This window comes from Anolis sagrei, chromosome 5 (assembly GCF_037176765.1).
Source record: "Anolis sagrei isolate rAnoSag1 chromosome 5, rAnoSag1.mat, whole genome shotgun sequence".
NCBI lineage: Eukaryota > Metazoa > Chordata > Lepidosauria > Squamata > Dactyloidae > Anolis > Anolis sagrei.
Window position 1 is genome coordinate 128,899,905 of NC_090025.1, and position 11,263 is coordinate 128,911,167.

The window sequence follows — 11,263 nt, forward strand, 5'->3', positions numbered from 1 at the left end:
TTTCTTGCCCTGGTGAAAGGAGTTGGACTGGATGGCCTTAAGTATTTTCTGTTGGTCGTGGGGGTTCTGTGTGGGAGGTTTGTCCCAATTCTGTCGTTAGTGGGGTTCAGAATGCTCTTTGATTGTAGGTGAACTATAAATCCCAGTAACTACAACTCCCAAAGGTCAAGGTCTATTTCCCTCAAACTCCATCTGTGTTTATATTTGGGCATATTGCGTATTCGTGCCAAGTTTGGTCCAGATCCATCACAGTTTGAGTCCACAGTGCTCTCTAGATGTAGGTGAACTACAACTCTCAAACTCTTCTGGTGTTTTCTGTTGGTCAGGGGAGTCCTGTGTGCCAAGTTTGGTTCAATTTCATCGTTAGTGGAGTTCAGAATGCTCTATGATTATAGGTGAACTATAAATCCCAGCAACTACAACTCTCAAATGACAAAATCATAATGTTTTGAGTGATGGTCACTCCTTGTGTTGTAAGACATTTTGTTGCCAAATTTGGTGTGATTTTGTTCATTAGTTCTTTTGTTTTTAAGGTACTCATTATGCACAGAGCATATATATTGTTGTTGTTCATTCGTTCATTCATTTCCGACTCCTCGTGACCTCATGGACCAGCCCACGCCAGAGCTCCCTGTTGGCCATCACCACCCCCAGCTCCTTCAAAGTCAAGCCAGTCACTTCAAGGATACCATCCATCCATCTTGCCCTTGGTTGGCCCCTCTTCCTTTTTCCTTCCATTTTCCCAACATAATTGTCTTCTCTAAGCTTTCCTGTCTTCTCATTATGTGGCCAAAGTACTTCATCTTTGCCTCTAATATCTTTCCCTCCAATGAGCAGTCAGGCTTTATTTCCTGAAGTATGGACTGGTTGGATCTTCTGGTGGTCCAAGACACTCTCAGAACTTTCCTCCAACATCACAGTTCAAAAGCATCTATCTTCCTTCGCTCAGCCTTCCCTAAAGTCCAGCTCTCACATCCGTAGGTGACTATGGGGAATGCCATTGCTTTAACTATGTGGATCTTTGTTGCCAGTGTGATGTCTCTACTCTTCATTATTTTATTGAGATTGGTCATTGCGCTCCTCCCAAGAAGTAAGCATCTCCTGATTTCCTGGCTGCAGTCTGCATCTGCAGTCAGCTTTGCACCTAGAAATACAAAGTCTGTCACGGCCTCCACGTTTTCTCCCTCTATTTCTCAGTTATCAATCATTCTTGTTGCTGCAATCTTGGTTTTTTTTAATGTTTAGCCGCAACCCAGCTTTTGCGCTTTCTTTCACCTTGGTTAGAAGGCTCCTCAGCTCCTCCTCGCAGTACAATATCAGTATTAAATATTACTATATTGTACTATACCATTATATTGTAATATCATTTGTAATATTACATGTCATATAAATATATAATTATAATATCATATTATTATCATATATTGCATTGCATTACATTATAATATAAATATTATATGTATATACAATATATTATATTACATTATATTACATTATATTATAAGCATAGTACAGGAGACAAGGTGGAGCTGGCCCCTGGCCCCCTCTCTCTGGCCCAGAGCAGCAGTTGGTGTTGGGAGGAGGGGTTCCCAACTGATGACATATGCAGGAGACAAGATGGAACTGTCCCCTGGTCCCCTCTCTCTTCATTCTGGCCCAGAGCAGCAGTTGATGCTTTGAGCTGGATTATCGTAGGCCCCTTCCACACAACTGTATAAAATCCACATTGAACTGGATTATGTGGCAGTGTAAACTCAGATAACCCAGGGCATATATTGTGGATTATCTGCAATATCTGCTTTGAACTGGGTTATCTGAGTCCACACTCTGATAATGTGGGATTTTCTGTCTTGATATCCTGGGATAAAGGGCTGTGTGGAAAAGCCCACAGACTTTTGCAAGAAGAAATACAGAAGAAGGAGTAGAAGTGGAAAAACATGGGGAATTTACAAGTGGAAAGTCTCACAAAACACTCAAGTATATTTACCTTCAAGTTGTCTGTCGACTTACGACCACATCATGAATTTCATGGGGTTTTTTCTTAAGCAAGGAATACTCACACCCACAAGGAGATTCAGACCCCTTCTACATTGCCATATAATCCAGATTATTACAGCACTTAATCCACAATATCTGCTTTGAACTGGGTATCAGAATCCACACTGTTCAATTGGGATTTTATACAGCTGTATGGAAGGGACCTCACAGGTGCTTTTGCCAGTTCCTTCCTGAGAAATATAGCCCAAGGGACCTGGTATATGTTAGCAGTCTAAAGGGAGGTATAGCTGTACATACAATACCCCACTTTTTGATGTGTAGGTTATATATCTGTGGAATAAAAAGCCGGAATGAACCAAAAAGGGATGAGCGAGTGCAGACGCATTTGTTTACTGTAATTCTGAACAAGTTTGTGAGAGGCCAAGCAGCAAAGAGGTTGGACCAGGAAAGGAGTTGGCTGGAAGCCTCAGCAGGACACACTACTTTTGCAAGCATTCTTTTCCCTCTTGCACTTTGGTGGCCACTGGAGTTTAGCCATTAGCTGGACTTTGGCTTGTTCCACTCCTTGCATCCTGAAGCCGCTGCAGTGCAATGCCACACACTTCCCAAATGTTTCTGTGGTGCCGCTGGCTTCTTGATGCTCCATGGCCAACCATTTGGCATTTCCTGAAGTGCTCAGAGCTTCATTTCCCCCCAACAACTAAAGGATCCATGCCTCTTCTACGCATTTGCAATCAGCACTTGCAAGGCTTTCTAAACAAGCTGAAGCGTTTTCTGCAGCCTGCTGCAAACACTATACATTGATGCTAACAGATTTGTCTAAATGGTATTCAGGAACGTTTTCCGGTTGCCATTTTTTGTGACCTCAACATTGAACTCAAGGGTTCTCATTTGGGGTTGGGACCCACAGTTTAAAAAGCAGTGTTCTCACAAACAGTTCAATGCAACTATGGAGGTTGCTTTGAACTATTTGTATGTATAAGCATCAGCTGTTTGCATGAGTTACTTACAAAATAAGCTAAAAGAGGGAGAAAGGTGTTTAAGCGAGACTTGCTTACAACAGATCAAGTGCTGTTTGATACTATTTCCCTCTATGCCATTTTTGCTCATTCAATCAGTGCCTATGAGGTGGGTAGTATTCCTTCACTCTCTATTCAGCCTGTGCTGCTTTTGACATCATGGCCAGTGAGTCTCTTACAGTATTAGAATACATCATGGCAGCTAAGGGCAGTGATAAAGCTAAAAGATCCCATAGAGTTCTCAATTTGCAAGAAAAGCTAGACCTAATCAAACTTGGTGAGGGAAGCATGTCCATGAGTGACATGGGCCGCAAACTAGGCGTACCTCGCTCCACAGTTAATACAATTGTTAAGAATAAAGCCAGGGTGATAGATAAAATAGGAAAGCTACACCGGTGAATACTAAAGTTATTAGAAAAGGGGGTGGATTATTTGCTGACATGGAAAAGTTTTAAATGAGTGGATTCAAGACCAAACCAGTCACAATATTCATTTCAGCATAGCCATTTTCCGCATCAAAGCCTTAAGTCTGTTTAATATGATGAAGGCTGAAAGAGGAAAGGCATCTGCTGAAGAAACTTTTGAGCCTAGCAAAGGCTGGTTCAATAGATTCAAAGCAAGGTCCAATTTGCATAAAATAAAAGTGCAAGAAGCATCTAGCACAGAAACTGCAATGGTAGAAACCTATCCCACAGAATTTGCAAAAATTATAGAAGATGATGGCTACACAAAGGAACAGATTTTCAGTGTTGATGAAACAGTCCTATATTGGAAGAAAATGCCAGCAAGAACTTTTATTGCAAAAGAAGAGAAATCTATGCCTGGATTCAAACCTGCAAAAGATAGGTTGACATTGCTGCTAGAGGCTAATGCAGCTGATGACTGTAAACTCAAGCCTATGCTTATATATCATCCTGAGAATCCTAGAGCCCTTTAAAACTATTTAAAGTTTACCCTTTCAGTTTATTACAATATTTATTATATTATTTATTTAAAATGTTTGTATCCCAATCTTCTCTACTTCCGTAGAGGGACTCAGACCGGCTAACAGCAAGTATTCAATGCTCACAAACAACCTTTGAAACATCATATATAAACAATAAATTAAAAATACATATCAGATAAAAAGCATACTAAAACATTCGCCAGGATAAAAACGTCCAACTCAGCCCGCATATTGTGGTCAATACCTTAGTCAATTACCGATCTCAGCCATCACTCTGCAAATGCTTTGCAAGGTCAGGAGGGAGGGGGCAGATCTAATTTCATTTGGGAGAGTGTTCCATAGCTGGGGAGCCACCACAGAAAAGGCCTTGTCTATTGTCCACACCAAACACTACTGCAAAGGTAGCGGGACCAAGAACAGGGCCTCTCCTCTTAACACCCTTGACGGTTGGTAGGGGGGAATACGTTTGGACAGGTAAACTGGGCTGAAACAATAGTATTGTAAAAGCTTGGATGACTTAATTTATTTGCAACTTGGTTTTCTGATTATTTCAAGCCTACATTTGAGGCTTACTGGAAGGAAAAGAAGATTTCCTTTAAGATTCTACTTCTTGTTGATAGTGTTCCAGGCCACCCTAAAGATTTAACTGGTTTCTTCAGAGAAATTCAAGTTGTCTTCATACCTGCAAACACGGCTTTGCTGCTGCAGCCAATGGATCATGGTGTGAATTCTTCATTCAAATCTTACTCCCTAAGGAGGACGTTTGCAAAGGCTGAAGGTGCCTTAAATGATGATTTTTCTGAGGAATCCAAGCAAAATAAATTAAAAGCTTTTTGGAAGGGCTTGGCATTAAAACAATTAGAGATGCGTGAGATGAAGTTAAAAAAAAACAACTTTGAGCAGTGTTTGGAACAATCTCATTCCCACATTCATGGATTATTTTGAAGGTATTAAGGATCCAATGGAGGAGATCACTGCAAATGTTTTGCTGACATGACAAGAGAATTAGAATTGGATGTCTAGCTTGAAGATGTTGCAGAATTGCTTGGGTCACATGATGAGGCACTAACCGATGAGGATCTCCTGTTACTTGAAGAACAGAAGGCTCTTCAGGGAACAGGAAGCCCTGCCTGATCATATGGTTCAGCCTAGGGTGCTAACAAATAAAGAACTGGAAGAAAGGATTGCCAAAGTAGAGGATGTAATTTCGTTTTGGAAAAGAGTGGATCCCAATTTTGAAAATAAAGTTCAAAACAGGTGTAAACAGTGGTCTACAGGCATGTAGCCGGGGGAGGGGGGAGCTTGGGTGGGCTTCAGCCTCCCCCTCCCCGAAATTCTTGTGGTGGTCCGCGAGAAGGCCTTACTGGTACATTATTTAAACTGTTACGTTTATTCCTATCATGATCTGATCACCATGCTCAATATATCCCATATACATGGGGGTATTGGGGTAACGATACAAAAGGTTTGCTAGGGTAGACCCTCTTTCACTCAGACTCAGCCCCCCCCCCCCCCGAATCAAACTCAGCTCCCCCTGAAACAAAAATCCTGGCAAGGGCCTGGCCTGTTACAAAGAACTTCTTCAAAAAAGGTGAAAGACATCAATGCAGCAAACTTTATTACATACCTGTTTCAAGGCTTTGCTTCCACAACCATTGCCAGTCACGCCTAACCCCTCAGATCCAGAGTCGTCAACATCAGCAGCATTAATCCCTGTAAGATCTCCATCATAGTCCCTTTCTGGAAAAGAGAGATTGAAAATAGAAATACCACTTGCTTCCACATCTTTTGACTTGGGAAACCTGGATTTTGTTTGAAGTTGAGAAGAGGACATTAAAAGTAAACCTTTGATCATTTTAATTTGCTTGAGTGTGTGTGTGTGTGTGTGTGTGTGTGTGTGTGTATGTATAGTATGCCACTTTGAGTTTGCATGCACTGAAACATGATGCATAGTATGTTGTTTTTGTTTTTCAATGGTCAAAATGTATTTGCAAGATTTAAAAAAAACCCAGGGTCACACTTTTCAACAAATTTCACTTTCTGACAGTGCTCTGGCCCCTTAGCTTCCAAGATCATCATCATCATCTCTTCATGGCTTGAGGTGGGTTACAACATAGCTAAAAACACATAATCATTGTAAACATTTTATAAAATACACATATTAAAATGTATTTCTACACTATATATATTGAAACACACAGAACAAAGATTAAAATACATTATGTGAGTTTAAAATTGATTAAAACTGGCTGAGTAGGCCTGCTGGAAGATGTAGGTCTACATATGCTCTTCCGGCAGGTCATTCCACAGTCTTGGGGCAGCCAGTGAAAAGGTCCTCTAGGTGACGGTGGCCAGTCAGGTTCTGGCTGGTTGGTGTAGATGCCCCCAACCCCCAAGAGCACCTAAGTGTGTGGGGCAGATTGTATGGGAGTAGGTGATACGGTACGTAACCTGGACTCAAACCATGTAGGGCTTTAAAGGTCAAAACCATAACTTTGTGCTTTGCCCGGAAACTAAGATCAAGTGGGATCTGGTGCCTTTGGGACACAAGTATTTTATTGTAAATTCAGAGCACCTCATAAAGGAGAGTTACAGGAAGACCAGGGATTGTCATTAACTTTTAGCAGCTATTTTGCTATTTTCATCTTTCTCCATCCCAGGAAAAAAGGGTTAAAAGAAAATGGGGGCAATAAACCTGCACAATGTCATTTCATTGTGAGCTGTAGGACAGGACCGCTATATGAAATTAAGCTTACACCAAGTAAGCAGTAACAGGATTAAATAAGTTTAAACACTTTAAAACGGATTTAATTTGCTAGATACCTAAGGGTAATTGATTCCATAAGACCTAGCATTGCAGCTTTCATCTTTCTAGCTCCATATCCAACATAAGTAATGATAGGAGTTACATGCCACAAGTTCCTCTGATCTCTACTATTTTAAAGATATATTTTCACTGGTGATGTAGTGATGTATTGTTTGGGGGGGGGGGGGGCAAACAAACACAAAATATTAATGTAATGCAGCCTTCAAATGTTGGTGTAGAAGTCTCCCCATCCCTAACCAGCATGGCCATCAGGTAGTGATGCTAAAAGTAAGCAAGTACTCTCTTTTGTCCTCTTGCAATATTTATATTTACTATTCCTAGACTGTCAGTATCTATAATGGTATAATGCCCTAAGCCAGGCACGGGCAAACTTTGGCCCTCCAGGTGTTTTGGACAACATTTTCTGAGTCACACATCTGAAGACAATTCAGAAATCTGATTTTTGTCCTTGTTTTAATTCCTTTGCCTCAAATTTTGAGTATTGACACCAAGGACCAGCATGGTATAGTGATTTTTGCACTGGACTACAACTCTGGAAACCAGAGTTCTAATCCTGCACTTGGTCATGGAATCCCACTGAGTGACCCGGGACAAATGATATTCTCTTGGCCTCAGAGGAAGGCAAATGCAAACCAAGTCTAAACAAACTTGAAAATAACTTGAAGGTGTACAACACCACTGCATCTAGAGACCTGTTGTATGGGTCTACATTGTTTTTTGTCAGTCTGTGGTCCCTGTTAGCTTTCCGCTCATTTAGGTATTGGCTCCACCCCCCACCTCAGCATTTCAATTCCTTCTTCCCTTGCAGGATTATCAAATATTCTTTGTTCCAGTCTAAATCCTGTCTGTATAATTAGTTTTTATTATTCACAATCTTTGTTTAATTGCTGATAGCTTTCCCCATACAATGTCATTTAAGTACTTTTTTAAACCTCCTAAAAGTGTTCATTCAGATTTGTATGCATAAAGTGGCATATGTAAACAGGGAGGTAGCAACAGAAGTATATGAAGGATGGGCTGTACGAACAAAAACCGTTGAGCAGGAATGGAGAACTTGGGACCTCCAGATGTGAGACCTCCAAATGTTGGACCTCAGCATGCAGTGCTGTCATCATCATGATGCCTAGGATTGAGAAGAGCTGCAGCCCAACAATATTTGGAGAACCACACATTGCTGGCGTTGAAGTAGTACAGGCATGTTCCCACATCCCTTGAATGTGCCTGGGATCCTTAGTGGTCAAGTTCCCATTTGAATTTCATGTCTATTTCTTTTCCCAGGGCCCTTCCACACAGCCATATAACCCAAAATAACAAGGCAGAATAAGCCACAATATTTGCTTTGACTGAGGTTAACTGAGTCCACACTGTCATATATCCCAGTTCAAAGCAGATAATGTGGGGTTTTATTCAGTTGTGTGGAAAGGCTCTCTGTTACACGGGATAAATGTAAATAGCAAAATAAGCAAATAGAAATATCAAAAAAACAAAAGCTTTAAGAGACATGTGCATATCTGATCTAAATCAAATTGCTAGTTTGAAGTAGAATCCCATCGAATGAATAGGTTTTGTATAGCTGATGACTTGCCATCTAACAATTTAGTTAGTCTACTTTAGTTAGGACCAGCAATTGGATTTCAGCAATTATCCTTAACTGAGTTATTTTCACCTTCTATGTCTTTTCCTCTCACATTTACGGAGTCGTCATCTCCCTAGTTGCTTTTAAAGAGAGCCATAAAGAATAATGGAGCACTTAACGTATTTCTCAGTTACAGCAGGCTCGCATAAGACAAAATCCCTATGTGGATTTCACGTTCTGCTGAGAGAAGACGTGCTGGCAACCTGAGATCAAAATCTTCACTTTCTAGGGAATGCATATGCAATTTCTATGTATTCATAAGTAGTTGCCACCTAAGTGATGTTGTTCAAGAATGTCTTGTCTTGTGTAAAGCTAGGGTTAGAAAAGGGTATAATATGTGAACTTGTTTTACTGTGTACATATACATGTATATTTTCTATTTCTTGTTGCTTTTTCATGTCATGTTTGGTCGACCTAATAAAGGTATTATCACAGTATGAATTTTGGCTTCACTTAAGAGACAGGCTGTGGAAAGCAGAGTGCTGATCCAGGCCGAAACATTCCTGCCTTTCAACATGACCCTTCTAGCATTCCCTGTTGTGCACCTCAGCAATGAACCTGAAACATAGTGTGTTTGAAGGGGAATGATTTAAAGTTGGTTGCATTGAATGTATATAGCGAAACACTTCATATCCTCAAAATGGCCTCCTGTGTGATGCTACAGTGCTGCCTAATTTCACTTGTGCTAATGTTAAAGCTTGTTGGGTTGGGGTCGGCTCTCAACACAAAAACTAAGCGATCTAAGTACTGAGGGATATGTAACCTAGCAATATGCAGGAGAATAGTACTTTTAGATGAAGCCAAGATGCATTGGTCTGCAACGAGCATTTAAAAGAGAATAGTCCGCTCACAGAGGTACTTCGAAAACCATTTTCAAGTTGCAGGCACTTATCTACGAAATGACAATCTTATTCTAATCCAAGGAATGCCATCAAAATGGGGAAATGAGCTGGAGTGTCAGATCATCGCTTGTTTCAGACAGTTTCCTTTTTTGATATATTACAAAATAAGGTAATGTATTTCAAATGATTTAGTTGAGGAATGGGAAATGCTATTTGTCTTCAGCCTTGAAATACCATCTTATTCAAGCAATTATATCTTTATCTCTTGTGTTAACCTTCAGCTGCTATCTGGTCTGTTGAAATTACATGACTTCACAGCTGTGTTGTACAGGCTCCAGGAAGTGAATAGCTATTGTTGATCTCCTAGTCAGGAAGGATGGGAATTTTAATGATTGTCAAAGTGGGAAGCGAAACAGCAAGGAAATTTAAAACTTTGCTTAGATAAGTTTCCCTATTTGTGTGTATGTGCGTGTGTGTCACGAGCAACTTGAGAAATTGCAAGTCACTTCTGGTGTGAGAGAATTGGCCATCTGCAAGGACATTGACCAGGGGATGCCCAGATGTTTGATGTTTAACCATCTTTGTGGGAGACTTCTCTCATGTCCCTGCATGGGGAGCTGGAGCTAATAGGGGGAACTCAACCCACTTTCCCCGGATTTGAATCGCTGACCTTTTGGTCAGCGGTCCTGCCGGTACAAGGGTTTAACATATTGTGCTACTGGGGGCTCCAGTTTCCCTACTGAGCTGCATCCAAAAATTGCCACATGGATGGCTGTGGCAATATTACGATACATTGAAAATGGAACCTGTTAGAACAAATGTCAGTATGACAAGGGCTAGAATGCCAATTAATTGTTTACATCATTATCAACTTATATTTTCAAGTGTAAGGAATGATTCATGTTATTTTATTTGAACACAGACCAACAGGAAGATGGTTAACTGGAGACTTGGGGGAGAGAAAAGAATATATAATTTGAATGCTAGAAGAGTAATACGCCTTTGCTTTTCTCCCTCCATCTCAGCAATCCTTTGGAGAGTTTCAGGTGTAAAGATGAAATTATTTAAGCACCCATTTGAATGGCTGCACCTTATTCCCCATGCTTAGATTCCATAATCAAATGTCATTGACGGTCCTCTTTCCTAGCATGTGGGCAACCAGCACTCCTTAGGTATTGCACTGCAACTCCCATCAGCTCTAGCCTATGGGCCAAAGCTTGGAACATGTGTTTTTATAATACTCAAGGAAACCTCCCCAGGTATGGTCAATGAAATAATGCAAAACTCCCTAAATGACACATATACAGGCAGTCTCCAAGTTATGAACAAGATAGGTTCTGTAGGTTTGTTCTCGAGCTGAATTTGTATACAAGTCAGAACAGGTACATTTTTAAGAGTCAATCCATCCAAAGATATAAAAGCTTTGGGTAGGATAGGGAAGGGTTAACACCCCTGCCATGTTTGTTTTGCTGTCTGAGCTCCTGTTCAGAAGATATCATCTCTCTTTCTGTCCCTGTGATAACTGGATTTTCAAAAAATTGGCTTGTAGAAACAAGGATTGGCGATAAAGCTTTAGTGGAGAAACCTTTTCCCCGTGATAACTCTTCAAGGAGTGAATTTCCCTTCCAAGGGGTAGATTTCTCTCACTTCCTGTTTTCTCACCCCGTGTTAACAAGTTGTTTGTAAGTCAGATGTCTGTAACACAGGGACTTGCTGTAGCCGTAAACTTTTCCATGAATATAATACAGTAGAATTCTTTTTTCCACTAGGTTAAAGATAGTATATTTCCAGTTAAGTGCTATTTCGAACCAACAGGAAAAATGGTCAGTTGTTTATGTAATAAAGTCATATTAGTTAGTTAACAGAGAGGTCTCCCAGCTGTGAGAATTCTTCACTTTGTTGTTGATTTTTTTAATTTCAGAGAACACTTCCCCCCACAATCCTTGCACCTGGAGGCAAGATCACATGCGGACAAAAAATACTCCCACATAAGCA

At 40.6% G+C, this 11,263-nt stretch overlaps 2 pseudogenes; both read left to right on the plus strand.

The window, feature by feature from the left end:
* Window positions 1-1,519: 1,519 nt before the first annotated feature.
* On the plus strand, window positions 1,520-4,065 carry LOC137094765 (tigger transposable element-derived protein 1-like; annotated as a pseudogene).
* A 411-nt stretch (window positions 4,066-4,476) lies between these two features.
* Window positions 4,477-5,286, plus strand: LOC132775391 (tigger transposable element-derived protein 1-like; annotated as a pseudogene).
* The last annotated feature ends 5,977 nt before the right edge of the window (window positions 5,287-11,263 follow it).